This window comes from Amblyraja radiata, chromosome 7 (genome assembly GCF_010909765.2).
Source record: "Amblyraja radiata isolate CabotCenter1 chromosome 7, sAmbRad1.1.pri, whole genome shotgun sequence".
Classification (NCBI taxonomy): domain Eukaryota; kingdom Metazoa; phylum Chordata; class Chondrichthyes; order Rajiformes; family Rajidae; genus Amblyraja; species Amblyraja radiata.
In genome coordinates, this window is record NC_045962.1 from 37146042 (window position 1) to 37170427 (window position 24386).

The window sequence follows — 24386 nt, forward strand, 5'->3', positions numbered from 1 at the left end:
TGTCCAACCCCTTAAGAATTTTGTAAGTTTCTATAAGATCCCCCCTCAATCTTCTAAATTCTAGCGAGTACAAGCCGAGTCTATCCAGTCTTTCTTCATATGAAAGTCCTGACATCGCAGGAATCAGTCTGGTGAACCTTCTCTGTACTCCCTCTGTGGCAAGAAAGTCTTTCCTCAGACTAGGAGACCAAAACTGTACGCAATACTCCAGGTGTGGTCTCACAAGTACCCTGTACAACTGCAGTCGAACCTCCCTGCTCATATACTCAGATCTTTTGCTATGATGCTAACATACCATTCGCTTTCTTCACTGCCTGCTGCACCTGCATGCCTACTTTCAATAACTGGTGTACCATGACACCCAGGTCTCGCTGCATCTCCCCTTTTCCTAATCGGCCACCATTCAGATAATAATCTACTTTCCTGTTTTTGCCACCAAAGTGGATAACCTCACTTTTATCCACATTATACTGCATCTGCCATGCATTTGCCCACTCACCCAGCCTATCCAAGTCACCTTGCAGCCTCCGAGCATCCTCCTCACAGCTAACACTGTCCCCCAGCTTCGTGTCATCCGCAAATTTGGAGATGTTGCATTCAATTCCCTCGTCTAAATCATTAATATATATTGTAAATAGCTGGGGTCCCAGCACTGAGCCTTGCGGTACCCCACTAGTCACTGCCTGCCAGTGTGAAAAGGACCCGTTTACTCATACTCTTTGCTTCCTGTCTGCCATACAGTTCTCTATCCACATCAATACTGAACCCCCAATACCATGTGCTTTAAGTTTGTATACTAAGCTTCCAGTACCTCGTGCTAGTGAAGGTAAGAATAGGAAGATAGAGGAACTGAATGGGTGAATGAGGACTGGTGCAGGATTCAGGGATTCAGATTTCTGGATAATTAGGATCTCTTCCGGGGCAGCATGGTTTTATATGTGGGAGGTTTTGTCTCACAAATCTGATTGATTTTTTTGAAGATGTGACCAAAAAGGTTGATCAGGGCAGAGCTGTAGATGTTGTGTATATGGCCTTCAGTAAGGCATTCAACATGGTTCCACATGGTAGGCTGCTCTGGAAGGTTAGATTGCATGGAATCCAGGGGGATCTAGGAGTACAGGTGCATGGTTCCTTGAAGGTCGAGTTGCAGGTAGATAAGGTGGTCAAAAAGGCTTTTGGCACTTTGGCCTTCATCAGTCTGAGTATTGAGTATAGAGGTTGGGAGGTCATGTTGCAGTTGAATAAGACGTTGGTGAGGTCGCATTTAGAATATTGTGTTCAGTTCTGGGCACCATGTTGTAGGAAAGATATTGTCAAGCTTGAAAGGGTTCAGAAAATATTTATGGGAATGTTGCCAGGACTAAAGGGTGTGAGCTCTCGGGAGAGGTTGCGTAGGCTGCGTCTCTATTCCATGGAGCGCAGGAGGATGAGGGGAGATCTTATCGAGGTATACAAAATTATATGAGAGGAATAGATCGGGTAGGTGCACAGAGTCTTTTGCCCAGAGTAGGGGAATCGAGGACCAAAGGACATAGGTTCAAGGAGACGGGGAAAAGATTTAATAGGAATCCGAGGGGTAACGTTTTCACACAAAGGCTGGTGGGTGTTTAGGACAAGCTGCCAGAGGAGGTAGTTTAGTCTGGGACTATCCCATCGTTTAGACAGGTGCATGGATAGGACAGGTTTGGAGGGATCTGGACCAAGTGCAGGCAAGTAGGACTGGTGTAGATGGCACATTGGTGGGCGAGTTGGGCCGAAGGGTCTGTTTCCACGCTGTATCACTCTATGACTCTAATAGACTGGATGGGCCGAATGCATTAATTATGCTCCAAAGTCTTATGAGCAATATCTATAAAAGCATAACGTAACACATCCTTTCTGTGCAATTTGATATTGTTCACACATTCCTGAAACAATATTTAATGGCTTCAGAAAGTCTGATGTGAGCCACAGACCATGTTCCATTTCTCATTACCTTATCTGCAAAAGCACAATGTATATTACAGTTTATTGACCCAAAAGCTGGAGTAACTCAGCGGGACAGGCAGAATCGCTGGAGAGGAATGGGTGACATTTCGGGTGGAGACCCTTCTTCAGACTGAAAGTCACGGGAAAGGGAAACGAGAGATATAGACGATGATGTAGAGAGATATAGAACAATGAATGAAAGATATGCAAAAAAGTAACGTTGATAAAGTGAACAGGCCATTGTTTGCTATTTGTTGGATGAAAATGAGAAGCTGGTGCGACTTGGGGAGGGATGGAGAGAAAAGGAATCCCGGAGTTACTTAAAGTTAGAGAAATTAATATCATACCACTGGGTTGTAAGCTGTCCAAGCGAAATATGAGATGCTGTTCCTCCAATTTGCGTTTGCCTCACTCCGACAATGGAGGAGACCTAGGACAGAAAGGTAATTATGAGAATGGGAATGAGAATTAAAGTGTTTAGCAACCGGGAGATCAGGTAAGTGTATATTACAGTTCTCCAGGCACTAGGGTAAGGTAGAACCAAAAATAAAAAATCCTCCATAATTCAAAAATCACAAGAGGTCACGGTTAAGAATAGCTTCTTCCAGCAACCATCAGGCTCTTGAATGCTGCACAACGCTAACCTCAGCAACTATGATCTTCTAGACTTTAGAGATACAGTGTGAAAACAGGCCCTTCGGCTAACTGTGTTCAAACCGACCAATGATCATCCCTTACACTAGCTCTATCCGAAACACTCGGGACAATTTATCAAAGCCAATTACCTTACAAACCTGTTTGTCTTTGGAGTGTGGGAGGAAACCGGAGCACCCGGAGAAAACCCACGCGGTCACGGGGAGAATGTACAAACTCCGTACAGACAGAACCCAGAGTCAGGATTGAACCCTGGTCTCTGGCGCTGCACGGCAGCAACTCCACTGCTGTGCTGCCCTCTGGGCTGTTTCTTTGGTTGTTCTACCAACTTCAGATTTTGCACTATCTTGGTTACCTTGTATTATGGTCATGAATTTATTGTATTATTGATTATTATATCTTTATCCATGTGTGATTCTGTTTATGGGCCTGTTAAACTGCAACAAGTAAGAATTTCATTGTTCCATTGCTGGTATACAGTATATGACAATTAAACACTGTTGAAAATAAATAGTCATACAATGTCAAAGAAATGGTAATAGTGGTATGAACAATATGCCCTTGTATGGAGTCACGATGTCACGTTGCAGCTCTGCAGAACTTTGGTTAGGTCGCATTTGGAGTATTGCATTGAGTTCTGGTCGCTCCATTACAGGAAGGATGTGGAGGCACTGGAGACGGTGCAGAGGAAGTTTACAAGACTGGTGCTTGGATTAGGGGGTATTAGCTGTTGGGAGAGGTTGGGCAAACTTAGATTGTTTTCGTTTGAACACCGGAGGTTGATGGGGAGACATTATAGCAGTTAATAAAAAGATGAGAGTTACAGATAAGGTGGACAGTCAGAACTTTTTTCCCCCCACGGTGGAAATGTTAAAGTCTAGCTTTAAGGTGAGAGGGTCAAAATTTAAAGGAGTTATGAGGGGCAAGTTTTTGTTTTACACAGAAGATGCTGAGTGCCTGGAACGCATGTCAGGGGTGGTGGTGAAGGCAGATATAGCAATGGTGTTGAAGAGGCTTTTAGATAGACACATGGATATGGAGGGGGTATGGATTATGTGTAGGTAGAGGAGATTCGTTTATCTTGGCATCATGTTGGCAAGAACATTGTGGGCTGAAAGACCTACTCCTGTGCTGTACTGTTCTATGTTTGATGATGGTCGGTGATAGTCAGCAGATTGTAATGCGTTTATCTATCCGCAGAAGGACTTCAGAAGATCTAAACTGTCTAATTTTCAATAACCCAGAAACAGATCCAGGATCGACAGTGAACATGGTTAACTTACTCTAGACTTCAGAGATGCAGCTCGGAAACAGGCCCTTCGGCCCACAGAGTCTGCGCCAACCAGCGATCACCTTGTACACTAGCACTATCCCACACACTAGGGACAATTTGGAATTTTACTTAAGCCAATTAACCTATAAACCCATACATCTTTGGAGTGTGGGAGGAAACCAGAGCTCCCGGAGAAAACCCATGTGGTCATGGAGATAATGTATAAACTCCGTACAGACAGTACCCATAGTCAGGATCGAACACTGGTCTCTGGCGCTGTGAGGTAGCAACCACTGGGCCACCCTTGCGCAACTGTTTCCAAAAAAGCCTCTCAGGTCAATGAGTTCTTGCAGAGAATATGAATGATCATTTTAATCAGATATAATAAGCAAGTTCGGTATTCCAATAAACACAAGGAATCATGGGATTGTCAAAGGTCACTCATGATAAACACCCCCAGCAACCGTGCCGCCGCATGCACACAGACCCGCGCCTCATCCGCAGCCATGATCGAACCCGGGCCTCCGGCGCCGCGGAACTGCCACTGGACCATCCCCGTCCCCCAGAGCGCCCCATTCCCGTCCAGGGGCGGCCGGAGACACCCGGAGCGACCCCGGACCGACGGGACATCAGCCCGCCGCAGCGGCGGCCCAGGCCCACAGCCAGCGTGGTTAAGAAACGCCAATGCCAGCTCAACTATGCCTCTCCTGCCGGGTAACCGACAGCCCTGGACCGAAGGGACACCAGTCCGCCGCAGCAGCGGCCCAGGCCCACAGCCAGCGTGGTGAAGAAACGCCAACGCCAGCTCAACTCTGCCTGTCCCGCCGGGTTAACCGACAGCCCTGGACTGACAGGGCACCAGCACAGTGTAGTGGAGCTAGCGCTTTTTTCTCCGCGCCGGCTGCAACCCCTGGCCGCCACCGCAACGGGCTGGCGCCCCGCAAGTCCAGGGCCACCGTTCAACCCGGCGGGTACACGCAGAACCGAGCCGGAGCCAGCACCTCGTCTCCGTGCCGGCTGCAAGCCTGGGCCGTCACCGGAACGGGCCGGCGCCACGCCAGACCAGGACCAATCCGGACATCCCTGGCCGCCCCCCAGACAGGGACGGGACACCCGGGAGGGAACGGGGACAGCCCAGCAGCAACGGAACAGCACCTGTAGCGCCGGAGAGCTGGGCCCAATCCCGACCACAGATTAAACTCAGGTCTGTACCCATGCAGAAGCACAGCCGCCAAGAATGTTTATCGCGAGTGACCCATGACCTGGCATGCGCAGTCGGAATACCGAACTCACTTACTGCCATACAATGGGAAATACTAATCAATTTAACACTTTTATAACATCCATAAATTACACTTTACAGCATCCCTAACTATAAACATTCCTTCCTCTAAGTTGGCTGATCTCATAATTGTATGTGGAACTGGAAACATTATTTAGATTAACTCATTTGATTGATCAAAAATATTAATTAAAAATCACAACACTGAATATAGATTGGTGCATCATTTATTGCTGATTCACAATTGAGCTGACACTTTATTGGTGCTGATGTGTCTTTAAAGGTAGTCTTTTAAAATAAACCAATATGAAATGGAACAGTAATTGGCATAGTGTGATCAACTCTCTTTAATTCCTTTTGATATTCTTAATTGTTAATCTTGTATTCTGCCATTACTCCTGATCACCCTCTGGTAATGGGTTATAGGGAGATTCACAATTTATAACATAGAACAGCACAGTACAGCACTGGAATGGGCTCTCCGGCTCACGTTTACTGTGCCACACACAATGCCAAATTAAACTAATTTCCTCTGCCTGCATGTGATCCATATCCCTCCATTCCATGTTGGCGGTTGTGGGCAAGTTGCGCCGAAGGGCCTGTTTTCACACTGTATCACTCTATGACTACATTATACCTCCACCATGCATGAATGCTTCAAAATCAAGCGATCGAGTTTTATTGCCATATACTCAAGCATAGAAACATAGAAAATAGGTGCAGGAATAGGCCATCGGCCCTTCGAGCCAGCACTGCCATTCAATATGATCATGGCTATTCATCTAAAATCAGTACCTTTCCTGTTTTTTCCCCATACCCTTTGATGTCGTTAGCCTCAAGAACTAAATGTAACTCTCTCTTGAAAACATCCAGTGAATTGGCCTGCACTGCCTTCTGTGGCAGAGAATTCCACAGATTCACAACTCTCTACGTGAAGAAAGTTTGTCCTCATCTCAGTCCTAACTGCCCCCCCCCCCCTTTATTCTTAAACTGTGACCCATGGTTCTGAATGCCCCCAACATCGGGAACATTTTTCCTGCAGCTACAGTAAGTGAAAATCTAGCAGGCAAGCAGGATGCTTTCTCCAACCACTCCAATTTGAAGTCCACTACCTTCCACCGTTTCTACCCAGTGCTTGGTAGTTACTTCCAGCAGCCACTGGTTGTCCTCCAGGATGCATCGAGCCGCAGTCTGATCCATGCCGATCACCTGGGCAAATTCGACACAGAGACTCTCTCTCTCTCTCTCTCCCCCCTCTTCTGCTTTCTCTCCTCTCAACCCCCCTCTCTCTCTCTCCTCTCACCCTCTCTCTCTCTACTCTCACCCCTCTCTCTCCCCTGTCTCCCCCTCTCACTCTCTCCCCTTCCCTCTCTTCTCTCTCCCCCTCTCTCTTCCCCCCCTCTCTCCCTCCCACCTTACTCTTCCCCCTCTCTCTTGTCCCCTCTCCCCTTCTCCCCTCTCTTTCCCCTAACTCTCTCTCCCCCTCTCTCTCTTCTCTCTCTCCCCCCTCTCTCTCCTCTCTCCCCCTCGCTTCCCCAACCTCTTTCTCCCTCCCTCTCTATCTCCCCCTCTCTCTCCCTCTCCACACACTCTCCCCTCTCTCTCTTTCCCCTCTCTGTCTCTCCTCTCACCTCTCTCTCTTCCCCCCCCTCTCTTCCCCATTTCTCCCTCCTACCTCACTCTTCCCCTTACCCTCTCCCCCTTTCTCTGTCTCTATCTCTTTTTCATTGCCCCCCTATCTATTCTTTCCCGGCTCCGTTTCTTCTCTTTCCCCCTCGCCCCCCTATTCCCCCTCTCGCCTGTCCCCTTCTCTCCTCCATTCTCTCCTACCCTCTCCTCCCTCTCTCTCTCTTCCCTCTTTCTTCCCTCTCACACTCCCCCCCTCTCCCTCCTCACTCTCCCCTACCTCTCTCTCCCCCCCCTCTTCTCTCTCTACATTCACTCCCCCCTGTCTCACCCCTCTCTCTCTCCCCACTGTCTCCCTGTCTCCTTCCCCTCTCTCTCTCTCCACCTCCCTTTGAGAGTCTGTCCCTTCGGCACAGAGATTCTCGCGGCAGCGGCAGCGGCAGTGGCGCAACGCTTCCGACGCCTCCGACGCCCGGGACACTCGCACTGTCCGTAGTGCTCCATGGCCGAAGCTGCAGCGAGCGACACGGCGGCCCCGGCAAACACTCGTCCGTCCCGGCTCCCCGCATCTGTTCCGGCTGCTGGTCCTGCTCCCATCCCTCCCGCAGCCCCTGCTCTCCAAAACCCGCGGACCATGTAGTTTATCAGAGTTTTGATATTTTCATTGATCACAAAATTTCTCACCACTGAGCGTGAGAAACTTCTGATGAGCGTGAGGGCGTGAGAGTTTGCTTGAGGGCGTGAGTCTCACGCTCAAAGCGTGAGAGTTGGCAGCCCTGTAACCACCACCGAGTCCACGCTGACTATCGATCACCCATACACACTAGTTCTACATTATCCCACTTTTACATCCACTCCCTACACACTAGGGGGAATTTACAGAGGCCTATTAACCTACAAACCATGTATGTCTTTGGGAAGCAATCCAATTTTGTCCAAGGAACTGCAGGTGCTGAGTTATACCAAAGATAGACACAAAACACTGGAGTAACTCAGCAGGTCAGACAGCATCTCTGGAGGAAAGTAGCAGATGACGTTTTAGGTCAGAACCCATGTTCAATCAAAATTTTACCCACTTTCTCCCCCTACTCTATTAGTCGGAAGAAGGGTTCCGACCTGAAATGTCGCCTATTTCTTTTCTCCAGAGATGCTGCCTGACCCTCTTGAGTTGCTCCAGCTCTTTGTACCAATTTTATCCAATCTCTCCTGAGAGTTAATACCCTCTAATCGAGGCAGCAGTAGCCACTAATCAAGGCAGACTTTAATATTAGTAAACTATGAATATATAAAAGACTATTTCTGAGGTGACAGGCAAATTATTACAGGATGCAACATTGTCAAACCATGCAGTACTCCTTATTATGCATTGAACAATTTGTGCATGTAAATATATTTCTTGTTGTGGTTTAAAGATAAATACCTAAAATCTGATACTCTGCATCAAAAGGAAAATCAAATAAAAATCCTCAATTTATTTTCTTAAACTGACACTGTGCCATTTATTGGTTGCTAAGCAACACAAGGCACTGCTGATACCGTGAAGATGTTGAAACTGTTGGTTCCGACACTTCATTTATCCTTTCAGCTTGGTAAGCATTCCACACAAGCAGACCATTTCACATAATGGTCAGGATAGCTTTTATGCTTCATGGTTGAAGTCTAATGTATGTTGCAATGGTGTGAAGATGCACTGGAGAAAGCATGCCAAACTTCACAGCTTGGTTTGAGAACAGCTCTGCCCAAGACCTCAAGGAATTGCAGAGTGGTGGGTGTAGCCCAGTCCATCACACAGAACAGACTCCCAACTAATGATTCATGGAGTCATACAGCACGGAAAAAGGTACTTCAACCCAACTTGCTCATGCCCTACCTGCACATGGAGCATGACAAGTCCCGTCCACCTTGGCCCATCCACTAAATCTATCTTATCCATGTACCTGTCCAAACGTCTCTTAAACATTGTGATAGTACCCGTCTCAACTTCCTCCTCTGGCAGCTCGTTCCATACACCCATCACCCTTTGTGTAAAAAAGTTACCCCTCAGGATCCTATTAAATCTTTCCCTCCTCAACTTAAAGCTATGACCTCTTGTTCTCGATTCCCCTAACCTGGGCAAAATTCACTATCCATCTATACTTCACATTGCCTTGGGAAAGCAGCCAGTTTAATCAAAGATTTGTCCCACCCATTCCTCCTTCTCCCTGCTCCCGTCAGTATAGAAGCTTGAAAGTGCGCGCCACAAGACTCAGGAACAGCTTCTTCCCCTCTGTTATCAGGCTTCTGAACGGTCCTTCCATAAGCTAGGGTAATGTCCGATTCACCTCTACCCTATCGAGGACATTGGACTTTGTATCTGGAACTGATTCGCTACAATGCTACAATGCTGAGAACTATATTAAGCATTCGGTATCTTCCCCTTTGCTGTTTCAGGGGCTGTTTCCATGCTGTATCTCTGAACCAACCCTGCCGGATGAGAGAGAGGAATAACGAGGGTGGAACAAGTTTTTGATTATGTTGGCTGCTTTCCCGAGGCAGCATAAAATGTAGATGGAGTCGATGGTAGGGATCCTGGTCTGTGTGATGGGCTGGATACATTGATGAAGCAATATCAACTCTTTTCCCCAGAGTAGGGGAATTAAGGGGAGAGGGGAAAGATTTAATGGGAACCTGCGGGGCAACTTATTCACTCAGCGGATGGTGGGTATATGGAGGAGGTAGTTGAGGTAGGTACTACAATGTCATTTCAAAGACATTTGGACAGGTACATGGATAGGAAGGATTTATAGGAATATGGGCCAAATGCAGGTGGGATTATCTTAGATGGGGCATCTTGGTCGGCATGGACGAGTTGGGCTGAAGGTCCTGTTTCCGTGGAATACGACTGTATGACTAAATGCTCTGCTACAGCATAAGGCATTCCATTTTTTGTGCATGATGTAAAGATGCCTTTGAACATCACTGTAGAAAGCAATGGGTGATATTCATCAAATCTGCCAGCAATTTGCCCCTCGTATCTGCAGTCTTTCAAAGCCAATAAACCAAAATCTTTTAAGATACCATGTAGGAACTAAATATTGTGTTCAAAACAAAAGCAGACTCGTTACATGAATCTATATTTAATGTTCCTTGTGTTGCAAACATGTAACAATGTAACTACAGAACTTCCTGGTGCACTAAAAGTATAACCATCTGTGACATGTGGCATATTTCAATTATAAGGAAATATTCTGCATAGGGCTAGAGAGTTGTATTCTACATTTATTGATCTACGTGTAATAGTATTCTTCTTCTTAGGCCCCCTTCGGTCATGGCTGACCATGGGTGTCTCCAGGGTGCGATTCCCTATATGGAGGACGCCTGTGCGTGACTTTGTTTAACGTGGGGAGACTGGTGCACAGACAGCCACCCCACAGTCCTTGACAGATCTGGGTCAGGATCCAGTGGCATGGAGACCCTTTTCTCCAAGACGACCGGAGACCCTTTTCTGCTGCAGCCTTCATCTGCCTTCCCAGCCGTTGTGCCGCTCCACTAAGGTCAGCCATCGTCCTCTGCCTGTTCCACCATTGTGGTCTTGGTTGTAATAGTATACATTTATATAATTCATCCATAACTACAACTGAAATATAATTTGAAAAATAACCAATATTTTAAATATCTTCAAATTCGTGATTATCTGAAAAAATACACAAAAGACTATCATAATATGCCTTCCGACTTACTGGATGAAGCAATGAAGACAAAGGCGGAATCAGCTAATCTAATATCGTACCTATATAATATCATTTTAAACATAGAAATACCCACAACAGATGGAATTAGAAGAGACTGGGAACAAGAATTAGCTATAAAAATTTCAAAAGAGAGCTGGGATAATCATTTACTACAGGTGCATAAATGTTCGATCAACATACGACACACGCTTATCCAATTCAAAACATTACATAGACTATATTATTCAAAAACGAAATTAAATAAAATCTTCCCAAATGTTTCACCAATCTGTGATAAATGTCTGTGTCAAGAAGCTACCATAGCGCATTCTTTTGTTTTGTGTACAAAAATCCAAAAATTCTGGTATGAAATATTTGATGTTTTTTCAAAATTAATCAAAATAAAACTGGTACCAAAACCAGAATGGATCATTTTTGGAATATCGGAAGGTAACCCTGAATTAAACGTGTATCAGAAGAATTTATTCAATTACGGGCTAATAATGGGAAAAAAGCTCATACTTAAATTCTGGAAAAATGCGCCCACACCAACAATAAAAATGTGAATATCAAATATGTTTGAAACATTACAACTGGAAGAGATGAGATTCCTCTTAGCAGGTAAAGCAGACCAATTCCAAAAGACGTGGTCTACGTTTCTGGACCTATTACAAGCATGAGGTGCAATAGTGATTTTAAAAATAAATAAATAAATAAATGGTATCAGGACCTGGCAATGGGAGGTAAAACAACAAAAACAGACTTGGTTGGTAGTCTTTCTGCGGAGTTTAATGTTATAATAGAGCGAATGTTCCTACTTTCTTTTACTTTCTTTTCTAGGGTCTACTTTCTTACTTTACTTCCTTCTCTAACTTCTTTTCTAAGGAGCTTTCTTTTCCCAACACTCTCTTGCACTTCACGACTCTTGCGCACTTTCTTTACTTTCCTTACTTCTATCTTTTTCTTAAAGCTCAAAAAAATGAAGCGGTACAAAAAATGTATTAAGATATATGTGTTGTGTATTATTGTAATTTACCGTACTTCCAATAAAAATAACTTTAAAAAAAAATATATATATAATTCATCCATAACTAAAGTAAACCTTTAGGTACTATCACAATGTTTAAAAACATTTGGACAGGTACATGAAAAGGTTTAGAGGGATATGGCCAAACGCCGGCAGATGGGACTAGTGTTGGTCGGCATGGAGGAGTTGGGCCGAAGGGCCTGTTTCCACACTGTATGATTTTGACTCTCTATGACTTTTTCAGAGTCTTTTTCTCCAGGGTAGAGGATTCTAAAACTAGAGGGCACAGGCTTAGGTTGAGAGGGGAATGATTTAAGAGGCACATCAGGGGCAACTTTTTCACTCAGACTATAGTCCGTATCTGGAATGAGCTGCCAGATGAAGCTATAGGTGGATACAATTACAACTTTTAACATACATTTGAATGGATAGATCGATAGGGTTTTGAGGGATACGGGCCAAATGTCAGCAAATGGGACTAGCCCAGTATGCCAACTTGGTCGGCCTGGACAATATGGGCCGAAGGGCCTGCTTCTGTGCTCTACAGCTCCGACTCTATAACCCTAAATGATTATTTACCACTTTTAAAACATTTAAAAGCTAGAAGGCTTTGGGAATGAAAAGAAAACAGTCAAAAATAAGAACAACTTTTAAAAAGATGCATTTCTCTTCACATTGCTTGTGCTTTTATAAAATGTTGAGGAATTAACAGCACGTGTAGAAGTCAATGAATGTTACCCAATAACCATAACAGAAACATGGTCAACAACAATAACAAAATTTAAGAGGCAAAAAGACGTTAGGTACCTAGATAGGACAGGTTTAAAGGGATACAGGTCAAATGCAGGCAGGTGGGACTGGTATAGATGGGGCACGTTGGTCGGCATGGCAAAGTTGCGTCGAAGGGCCCGTTTCCAAGGGTGTATGACTGTTCACAGAACGAGCAAGAATAGAAATTAAATAAGCCAGGATCCTTAAAGTTTAGAAGAGATAGAAAAATGGAAAAAGTGGATTATCCCTGAGAATAAAGGATAAAGATTGCAGACAGAAACGGTTGAGAGTAGAAACACGGAACAGCAGATGTTGGTTGAATTGAATTTGAATTTGAATTGATTTTTATTAGGGACAGTGCATATTAATAAACATTTGCATGTAATATGCAAGATTGTAGCCAGTAGCTAATTTCCATCTTTAGTCCCAACACAAGGTAAACACATCCCAAACAAGGTAAAAACAAAAGACAAAAACAAAAACAAAACAAACAATAAAGTAAAAAAGTAGCAATAAAAGAGTACCATAGGATATTTTTAATGTAGATTATGATTGCAATTTTGATTTTGCAGTAACCATGTTTTTAGATGTTTGGTAAATGAGGTAAGGGTTGGCAGATCCCGTATGACGCATGGTATCGCGTTCCAGGTCTGCGACGCTCGATATGAAAATACTGACTGCCCAAAGACACTTTTCCTAAACGGGACTATACAATCACCCCTGGAGGCTGCTCTTGTCGACCTATTTGTGTTTTTCTTTATGAAGTCCTTTAACGGAGGTGGGGCTAGTCCACGGAAGGTTTTGTAAACCAAAATCGAGTCCGAATATTTTATTACGTTTTCCCAGCTCAGCAGATCAAATTTCTTCAGGATGCTACAGTGATGGTACATTCTGGGCTTTTTGTCAAGAGTTTTTAGGGCTTGTTTATAAGCAATTTCAACAGGCTTTAGTGTGGACTTACATGCCAGTGACCAAGTTGTTATACAGTAGGTCATGTATGGCACAATCATTGCATTAAAGTATAGTTTGGCTGAATCAATAGTTAAATTATTTCTAATATATCTAAAGTTGGACAAATTAAATTTTATTAAATTTACTGTTCTTTTCACCTGTTGTTTGAAGCAGAGCTGTGAATCGATCACGATTCCTAAATATTTACAAGACCAGAGTAACTCAGCGGGTTAGGCAGCATCTCTGGAGAACAAGGATGGGTGACATTTTAGGTCAGGACCCTTCTTCAGACTCTAGAATAGATGGTTTCTGGTTCATTATGTTGAGAAATCAACCAGGGAATAGGTAATTATAAATATAAGATTGTGAAATGAGAAAGGTTAATTAACAATGTTAGCAAGTGGTCTTCAGGGAAGAGTGATCATATTTCGATCAAATATTTTATCACGATTGAAAATGATTTGGTTCAATCAACAACCATGACCCCACATGAAATAAACGGCAAAACATGAGGTGCTGGAGGAACTCGGCGAGTCATGCAGCTTATGTGTTGAGTTACTCCAGCTCTTTGTGTGTTTTTCGCAAGGTTCCAGCATCTGCAGTTCCTAACCCCTCCAAAACCACAAAAGGTTTCAGGCATGAACGGACTTTGGCAAAATGGGAAATCATGTTCCAAGATGCTGCAGTAATGGTTCATCAGAATGTTGCCTGGATTAGAGGGTGTTAGCTAGGAGGAGATATTGGACAAACTTGAATTCTTTTCTCTGGATCGTCAGAGATTGAGGGGAGGAGACTTGACGGGAGTTTATAAAAATAATGAGAGGCATAGATAGGTTAGACTGTCAGAACCTTTTTTCCCTGGGTAGAAATGCCAAATCAAAGGAGATGTGCGGGGCAAGTTTATATTTTACATAGAGGGTGATGGGTGCCTGGAATGCACTGCCAGGGATGGTGGTGGAGGTAGATACAATGTACATGGATAGGCAGGGAATTGTGGGATATGGGTCATGTACAGGCAGCGAAGATTAATTTAACTTGGCATCATGTTCGACACATACATTGTGGCTGAAGGGCCTGTTCCTGTGCTGCACTGTTCTATGTTCTAAATGAGCAATGACTCAAATTTCAAGAATTAATATATAGTTTACATAAATATTTACCTCTCTACAACATTAAGACCCAATTTCATCCTGCTGTTGCTAACCAGAGACACGGTGGGCCAAAGGGCCTGTTTCTACACTTTATGACTCGAGACGAGAAGTAAATTATTTATTTAGGTCACGGGAAATGGGGTAGAAATGTTGCATAAACAGCAGCAAACCCACGAACGGAACATTGACAAATGTCAGGGAAAGAGAATTAAGGAAAGAAGTGGTAGAGACAACTGGCTATGGTCCGTCAGTGTAATAGTCAAGTGGCAGAATTACAGCTGACAGACGGGAGAGCTTCTCGGCGGCATTTGGGATCATGTACGCAGTCAAACCGACGAAAGACCATTGATACGACGTTAAGAACTACAGAAATGGCTCCTGTGGACGACCCAGCTACTTCAGTAGAAGAACCAACAGAGGCTGCATCGAGTAACAGGGAACATCGCAGCCAACCATCCTCTCCATCAGCTGAGCACGAAGATACCCTTATAGAAGCTGCCCCCCTGCGTCAGCCGGTACCAGGCAGGATAGCAGCAAGGAAATCATTTCATCATTCTTCTATGAACATCTACAGAGCATTCAGAAAGTATTCAGAGCCCTTCACTTTTTCCACGTTTTGTTATGTTACAGCCTTATTTTAAAATGGATTGATTTTTTTTTTATCAGCGATCTACGCACAATACCCCTGAATGAAGAAGCGAAAATAGGTGCTTAGAAATTTTTGCAAAGTAATCAAAAATAAATAACTGAAATATCACATTTACATAAGTATTCAGACCCTTTGCTATGACACTCAAAATTGAGCTTAGGTTCATTCTGTTTCCATTGATTATCCTTGAGATGTTTCTACAACTTGATTGGTGTCCACCAGTGGTAAATTAAATTGATTGGACATGATTTGGAAAGGCACACACCTGTCTATATAAGGTCCCACAGTTGACAGTGCATGTCAGAGCAAAAACCAAGCCATGAAGACGAAGGAATTGTCCGTAGGCCTCAGAGACAGGATTGTGTCGAGACACAGATCTGGGGAAGGGTATAAAACAATTTCTGCAGCATTGCAGGTCCCGAAGAGCACAGTGGCCTCCGCCATTCTTAAATGGAAGAACTTTGGAACCACCAGGACTTTTCATAGAGCTGGCCGTCTGGCCAAACTGAGCAATCGGAGGCGAAGGACCCTGGTTAGGGAGGTGACCAAGAACCAGATGGTCACTCTGACAGAGCTCCAGAGTTCCTCTGTGGAGATGGGAGAACCTTCCAGAAGGACAATTATATTTGCAGCACTCCACCAATCAGGCCTTTATGGTAGAATGGCCAGTTGGTAGCCACTACTCAGTAAAAGACACATGACCGCCCGCTTGGTGTTTGCCAAAAGGCATGAGAAACAAGATTCTCTATTCTGATGAAACCAAGTTTGAACCCTTTGGACTAAATATCAAGTGTCACGTCTGGAGGAAACCAGGCACCGCTCATCGCCCGGCCAATACCATACCTACGGTGAAGCATGGTGGTGGCAGCATCATGCTGTGGGGATGTTTTTCAGCGGCAGGAACTGGGGGACTAGTCAGGATCAAGGGAAAGATGAACGGAGCAAAGTACAGAGAGATCCTTGATGAAAACCTGCTCCAGAGCGTTCTGGACCTCCGACTGGGCGGAGATTTCCTCCCACACTCCAAACAGGTTTGTAGGTTAATTGGCTTGGTAAATATAAAAACTGTCCCTAGTGGGTGTAGGATGGTGTTAATGTGCGGGGATCGCTGGTCAGCACGAATCAAAGGCCCTGTTTCCACGCTGTATCTCTAAACTAAACGAATCAGCCTTTCGTATTAGGCACAGGTCAATTTAACATTGTAATAAAAACACAAACTAACACAAAAATAATGTCAATCCTCACTGTTGCTCAAAAAGACACAAAGTGCTGGAGTAATTCAACAGGTTAGGTAGCATCTCTGGAGAACATGAATAGATGAGGCTTCAGGTCGAGATACCTCTTCTGTCTGAAGAATGTCACCTATCCATGTTCTCCAGAGATGCTGCCTGACCCACTGAGATAATCCAGCACTATGTGTACTTGCATGTATTAACCAGCATCTGCAGTTGCTCATTTCTATTTCCCAGTTACTGCTACTTGGTGCTGATGTGGCTGCTTCATAGTCAGAGCACAGAAACCAGCCCTTTAGCCCAACTCGTCCATGTTGACCAAGATACCCCATCTACACTAGTCACACCTGCTCGTGTTTGGTTCATATATATCTCTAAACCAATGTATATATCCAAATGTTTTTTTAGTGTTGTGATTGTACCCGCCACCCTCAACTACCTCATCTGGCAGCTGTTTACATTTACCCTCCACCATCTGTATGAAAAAGTGGCCCCACAGGATCCTATTAAATCTTTCCCCTCTCACCTTACACCCATGTCCTCTGGTTCTTTATACCTCTATTCTTGGGGAAAGGCTCTGCATTTACCCTATCTATTTCCCTCATGATCTTATACACCTTTATAAGATCAACCCTCAGCCTCCTGTGCTCCAAGGAATAGAGCCCTAGCTTGCTCAACCTCTCCCTATAGCTCAGGCCCTCGAGTCCTGGCAACATCCTCGTAAATCTTCTCAGCACCCTTTCCAGCGTAATGACACTCTTGATGGCAGAGTATCAAAAGACATTTTTGATATCAAAGTATCAAAAGGAATTTTATTTTTCCACTCTGCCTGTGGCTGTGCAGATTCAGAGAGTGTTATTGATCATGGCCTTGCTTTAATCAGAAGAACGCAATCAACAGCTACGACTGTAGCCACACGGACCTTTCTCCGTAGATCATTTGGCTTTCAGCTTTGCAACATTTGTGTCAACTGCACTGCATCTTTCAGAAATGTATTTGTACAGGAATGTGCGACCTTCATACCATTGTATTTCATTTTGAGATATTCAAAAATAGTCTTTTTTTAAATTCAGCAATATTAAAAAAATAGGTCAATGCTCGTTTCGGTATTTTTACTGTGCAAAACAGGGGGAAATTAAACCTTAGTTAGGTGGTTAAACCTCCCATTAATAGATGCTATTTTAACGATCGCTTATTAAAATGTAAAGCAGCTGAAAGCGAAAGCACAAAGACAAAATCATGGAACAAGAACGGCAATGCAATTGTTTCAATTTTAATTAGGTGATACAGCATGGAAAGAGACCCTTCAGCCCAGTCCACACCGACCAACGATCACCAGTTCTATGTATCCCACTTTGTCATCCACTCCCTACACAACAGGGGCAATTTACAGAGGCCAATTAACTTACAAACCCACGTCTTGCAAGTGTGTATTAGAGGCTGTTACTGTACCTGCCTGAACTACCTCCCCTGGCAGCTCATACAATGGTCTGCGTTGGATGACTCTGACTAAGTCTGGGATCACCCGCACTCCCCTCCTCCCCTCCCTCACCCCTACTACCCGCCCACTTGAATTCTTGCTTCCACTTTTGGTTGCCACCTATTCCCAACAGAACCTCAGACAAAAGTCAGACAATCCAGCCTCGTGCATGGAAAAATACTCTCGTCACTAGGCAACCAGCCATTAAATAGTTGCACCAGGGGACATGGTGGCAGCGTAAATCTCTGACACAACATAAAAGCATGACTGACAAACTTGCACAATGTACTCTGGCCATCACAGAAGAGTTGACCATTAATACTGCAGCCACATGAAATCACTAAACAAAAATCCTGCTTTCAAACACTAGGATGGTGGCAAGGATCTAGATTTCTGCCATATGTAATCTTTTACAGCAGCAAACAAGATGATTTTACTGCAACCTTTACGAAAAACACACAGCTTTTCATCTATTATTGTAAGTCAGTTCAATTGCGTATTATAAATTGTTGTTGGCGAATTCCATCTAAGGTTGAGAGTCAAGTGTTTAATTGCCATATGTACAGTGCCCTCCATAAGGTTTGGGACAAAGACTCATCATTTATTTATTTACCTCTGTACTCCCCAATTTGAGATTTGTAATAGAAAAAAAATCACAGGTGGTTAAAGTGCTCATTGTCAGATTTTAATAAAGGCCTTTTTTTTTAAATACAATTTGGTTTCAAATCCCCCCCCTCCCTAATGTTTGGGACACAGCAATGTCATGTAAATGAAAGCAGCCTTGTTTAGTATTTTGTTGCATATCCATTGCATGCAATGACTGCTTGAAGTCTGTAATTCACTGAAAAATGTACAATTTTTTAGCTTTGAAAAATTCCTTTGTTGCATTAGCAGTATGTTTGGGATCATTGTCTTGCTGTAAAATGAACCGTCAGCCAATGAGTTTTGAGGCATTTGTTTGAACTTGAGCAAATAGGATGTGGCTATACATTTCAGAATTCATTATGCTAATACCATCAGCAGTTGTATCATCAATGAAGTGAGTCAGTACCTTCAGCAGTCATACATGCCCAGGCCATAAAATCCCCACCACCGTGTTTCACAGATGAGATGGTATGCTTTGGATCTTGGGCAGTTCCTTCTCTCCTCCATACTTTGCTATTGGCATCACTGTGATATGTTAATCTTCATCTCATCTGTCCACAAGACCTTTTTCCAGAACTGTGGTTGCTCTTTTAAGTACTTATTGGCAAACTAACCTGGCCATCCTATTTTTGCAGCTAACCAGTGGTTTGCATCTTGCAGTGTAGCCTCTGTATTTTTGTTCATGAAGTCTTCTGCGGACAGTGGTCATTGACAAATCCACACCTGAAGAGTGTTTCTGATCTGTAGGACAGGTGTTTGGTGATTTTTCTTTATTATAGAGATAATTCTTCTGTCATCAGCTGTGGAGGTCTTCCTTGGCCTGCCAGTCCTTTTGCAATTAGTAAGCTCACCAGGGCTCTCTTTCTTCTTAACAATGTTCCAAACAGTTGATTTTGGTAAGCCTAAGGTTTGGCTGAAGTCTCTAACAGTTTTATTCTTGTTCCTCATAATGGCTTCTTTGACTTTCATTGGCACAACTTTGATCCTCATGTTGATAAACAGCAATAAAAGTTTCCAAAGGTGATGGAAAGACTGGAGGAAAGACTAGGTGCTGAGAGCTTTCTTATACCTGCATTAAGGAGGCAATTAAACACACTTGAGCTATTACAAACACCTGTGAAGCCATGTGTCCCAAACATTATGGTGCCCTGAAGTGGGGAGACTATGTATAAACACAGCTGTAATTTCTACATGGTGAAACCAAAATGTATAAAAATGGCCTTTAATAAAATCTGACAATGTGCACTTTAACTACATGTGATTTTTTTCTATTACAAATCTCAAATTGTGGAGTACAGAGGCAAATAAATAAATGATGGGTCTGTCCCAAAAATTATGGATGGCACTGTACCCAAAACAGAGCAATGAAATTCTTAGTGTAGAAACAAAGAACTGCAGATGCTGGTTAATACAGAAAAGGCCACAAAGTGCTGTAGTAATTCAGTCAGTCAGGCAGTCTGAAGAAGGGTCCCGACCCAAAATGTCATCTATCAACATCCTCCAGGGAAGGTACCTGACCCGCTGAGTTACTCCAGCACTTTGTCCTTCAATGAAATTCAAACTTGCCACAGCACAACTGGGTTGTAAACACAGTACTCATAGATAAACAATAGCACAATCAACAAAAAGACATTTCAATTAATTATAAACCCCAATATTAGTGTCAAACAGGCCGAAGTCCAAAGATGTAAATTCAGTTGTGGACATGCCAATATGGACTGAAAGAGGATTTATAGCTGAACTGAACAGCACCCTCCACAACAAAATGCAATCAGTATATTGTTCCTCCTGCCAGCTGTACACCACTCTCTGCATCAGCCTTCCCCATCACTCGCATAATACACACCATCTGTTTCACACACTCTAATTGAAACCTTCCAAAGTAATAAAAATCTGTTCAGGCACATTAATGCGCACAAGTAGCACCTGGCTTTCACACTTTATCCGTGCACAGACTGAAATAAATTTAAATTTCAGAAAACAGAAGTTATGAAGCAATTCTGGATGTTTGCAATGTTAAATTGTGGAATTTCAAAGAGATCCACAGCACAGAAACAGGCCCTTCAACCGAATCAGACCCCCCTCTCCTCACCTGGTATACACCAAAGATAGACACAAAATGCTGGAACAACTCAGCGGGTCAGGCAGCATCTAATCCTTTTCTCTAGAGATGCTGCCAGTCCTGCTGAGTTATTCCAGCATTTTGTGTCTATCTTTAGTGTAAACCAGCATCTGCAATTCCTTCCTTATACATTACCAAAGGACCTGTTCCTGTGCTGTACTGTTCTATGTTCTATTTAGTTGAATGCAAATTATAAATGGAGCAACTGGCTGCAGTCTTACCACCGTCGCCTTAGCAACATGGAGCTGTGTGTATTGATTCAGCACTCCAGGGAGCTGGAGTAAACGGCCTGGCTTAGTTTCCAGTCTTACGCTATATGAAATAGAATATAAAAGCAAGCATGCAACGCTGAGGCTTTATAAGGTGCTGGTCAGACCACATTTGGAGTATTGTGAGCAGTTTTGGTATCCCACATTGAGGAGGGATGAGCTGGCATGAGAGAGGGTCCAGATGAAGTTTACGAGAATGATTAGGTTAACATCAGATGAGCATTTGATGGCTCTGGGCCTGTACTCGCTGGAGTTTAGAAGGATGAGGGGAGGAGCTCACTGAAACTTACCGAATGGTGAAATGCCTTGAGTGAGTGAATGTGGAGAGGATGGTTCCATTAGTAGGAGAGGTTAGGACCAGAGGGTATAGTTCAGAATAAAAGTAACTTTAGAAAGGAGATGGAGGACTTTCTTTAGCCAGAGGGTGAATTTGTGGAATTCAATGCCACAGTCGGCAGTGGAGGCCAAATCAATGTGTAAAGATTGATAGGTTCTTGATTAGTAAGGGTGTCAAAGGTTACGGGAGAAGGCAGGAGAATGGAGTTGAGAAGGAAAGATAGATTAACCATGATTGAATGGCGGTGCAGACTTGATGGGCCGAATAGTTCTATTTATTATTGTCACGTGTACTGAGGTACGGTGAAAAGCATTCTTGTTGCGTGCTATCCAGTCAACGTAAAGCCTATACATGATTACAATCAAGTGTCCACAGTGTACAGACCAGAATAAAGGGTATAAAGTTTAATGCAAGATAAAGTCAAATAATGTCTGATTAAAGATAGTCTGAAGGTCTGCAATGGGGCAGATAGTAGCTCAGGGCCGCTCTCTAGTTGGTGAGTGGACGGTTCAGTTGCCTGATGACAGCTGGGAAGAAACTGTCCCTGAATCTGGAGGTGTGCATTTTCACACTTCTGTACCTCTTGCCTGATGGGAGAGGTACTTAATTATGCTGATGGCCTTGCCGAGGCAGCATGAATGGCCAATTATAGATACAAAATGCTGGAGTAACTCAGCGGGACAGGCAGCATCTCTGCAGAGAAGGAATGTATGATGTTTCGGGTCGAGACCCTTCTCCAGATTTGAGTCTGGGGGTAGATCCTACTGCCCCCAGACTAAGGAGCAGTTTCTTCCCCTTTGTTATCAGGCTTCTGAATTGTCCTTCCATAAGCTAGGGTACAGTCCGATTCACCTCTACCCCATTGCAGACATTGGACTTTGTCTCTGGAACTGATACACTACAATACAGATAACTGTATTCTGCACTCTGTATCTTCCCCTTTCCTCTACCGATTGTACTTGAGTTTGACTTGATTGTATTTATGTATAGTGTATGTGATTTGACTAGGTAGCATGCAAAACAAAGCCCTTCAGCCCACCGAGTCCACGCTGACCAGTGATCCCCATACACTAGCACTATCCTACACACTAGGGACAATTTACAATTTACCTAAGTCGATTAACCTCGAAACGTGTACATATTTGGGGCAGCACAGTGGTGCAGCGGTAGAGTTGCTGCCTTACAGTGTCATAGACCTGGGCTCAATACTGACTGCAGGTGCTGCCAGTACGGAGTTTATATGTTCTTTCCGTGACCGCATGGGATTTCTCCAGGTGGTCTGGTTTACTCCCACACTCCAAAGACATACAGGTTTGTAGGTTAATTTGGCTTTGCTAAACTTTAAATTGTTGCTAGCATGTAGGATAGTGCCAGTGTACGGGGATCGCTGGTCGGCGCGGACTCGTCGGGCCATAGGTCCTGTTTCTGTGCTTGATCTCTAAACTAAACTAAGGTTATTGTAGACATTAAGAAATTGTGTGAGACCCTCTCTCACTACTTCCCCTCAATGCACCACCTTGCTCCCCTGATCTGGAGAGAGTCCGGACCTGAAACATTACCTGTCCATTCCCTCCACAGATGCTGCCTGACCCTCCGAGTTCCTCCACCAGCAAAATAGATTGAGATGTTAGTAGTGACATGATGGCTTAATTAGAGCTGTTGTTTAAAATTAATCACACACCCCATTATAAACATAAACTGTAAACCGAACATCATTTCCCATTCGTAAATTAACCATTCCCTCCATTCATGCTGCCCAACCTGCTGAGTTCCTCCAGCACTTTGTGTTTTATTTATCATTTACAAGGAGTTTTGAACCATTTAACTGGTTCACTGAGAGTCTGGAATTGGCAGAAAGCCTGGCGATGAGACTCTCCCTGCCTGCCGAGTGCTGCAACTCAGCAGCCCGCCTGTTTATGCTTCACACATTTCCTGGCCTTCAGTCAACCTCATTGTCAGACTTGGCTTTCATTCAGAAGGCACAATGGGCAGAGCTGCTGACTCACAGCGACAGAGACCCAGGTTCGATCCCGACCTCGGGTGCTGTCTGCGTGGAATTTCAACATTCTCCCCGTGACCCTGTGACATTAGATAACAAGCCGAGGTGGGCAATATCCATCAGAAACCATAGATCAGATGGGTATGAACATAGAAGATGGAACATCAAATAGCACAGCACAGAAACAGGCCCATCAGCCCACAATGTCCATGACGAAAATGATGCCGACCATCGCTTATCTGTCTGCAAATAATCCATATCCCTCCATATCCATATGCCTATCCAAAAGCCTCTTAAAGGCCACCATCTTATCTGCCTCCACCACCACCCGTGGCAGCTCATTCCAGGCACCCACCAGTGTAAACAAATCTTGCCCCGCACATCTCCTTTAAACTTTGCCCCTCTCACCTTAAAGTATTTGATTTTCCCATCCTAGGTAAAAGGTTCTGACTGTCTACCCAATCTACGCCTCTCATTATTTTACATAGTTTTATCAGGTCTCCCCGCAAACAAACCTTCCCTTCACCCCCCTCCCCCCCCCACCACTCTTCCCTGTGCCCTGCCTGAATTCATGCCCATTTCTCCCCTCCCCACTTTCCAAATATATTCCTTCCTCTGGCTTCACAATTTGTGCATCTTCTATCCGTATCTCACACTTTGTTGCACCATCTATCGCCTTTATCCAACCATCTGCCTATCAAATCCCCCCTCACCTATATCCACCTAGCGTCATCTGAAGAAGGATCCTGACCTGAAACGTCACCTATCCACGTTCTCCAGAGACGCTGCCTGACCCGCTGAGTTACACCAGCACTTTTAGACGTTACTACTTTAGATTTTACTTTAGAGATGCAGCATGGAAAGGGGCCATTCGGCCCACAGAGTTCACGCCAACCAGTGATCACCCCATACACTAGCACTACCCTACATACTAGGGACATTTTACAATTTTCTATTGAAGCCAATTAACCTACAAACCTGTACTTCTTTGGTGGGTGGGAGGAATCAGGAGCACAGGGAGAATGTGCAAACTCCATACAGACAGCACCCATAGTCAGGATTGAACCGGGGTCTCTGGTGCTGAAAGGCTGTAATAGGCCTGTCCCACTTAGACGATTTTTTAGGCGACTGCCAGCGACTAGGACAATGGAATCCACCGAAGTCAGCTGGCGACAACCTGCGTCACCTGGCGACAACCTACGTTAACCTGGTGACAACCTAAAGCCCCTGTCCCACTTAG

The 24386-nt window shown here is 44.2% G+C and overlaps 1 protein-coding gene across 4 annotated transcripts in view; it reads right to left on the reverse strand.

Annotated features, from left to right (window-relative positions):
- The window catches only part of csrnp3 (cysteine and serine rich nuclear protein 3), a 101591-nt gene that overhangs the window by 40939 nt on the left and 36266 nt on the right, over positions 1-24386 (reverse strand). The window contains exon 1 of one of the 4 annotated variants that reach the window (XM_033024196.1): positions 2316-2364. The exons of the other annotated variants lie outside the window; for them this stretch is intronic. The gene's annotated coding sequence lies outside the window, so the exon portion shown is untranslated. Of the gene's footprint in view, positions 1-2315; positions 2365-24386 lie in introns of those variants that run through there. 4 annotated transcript variants of the gene reach the window in all.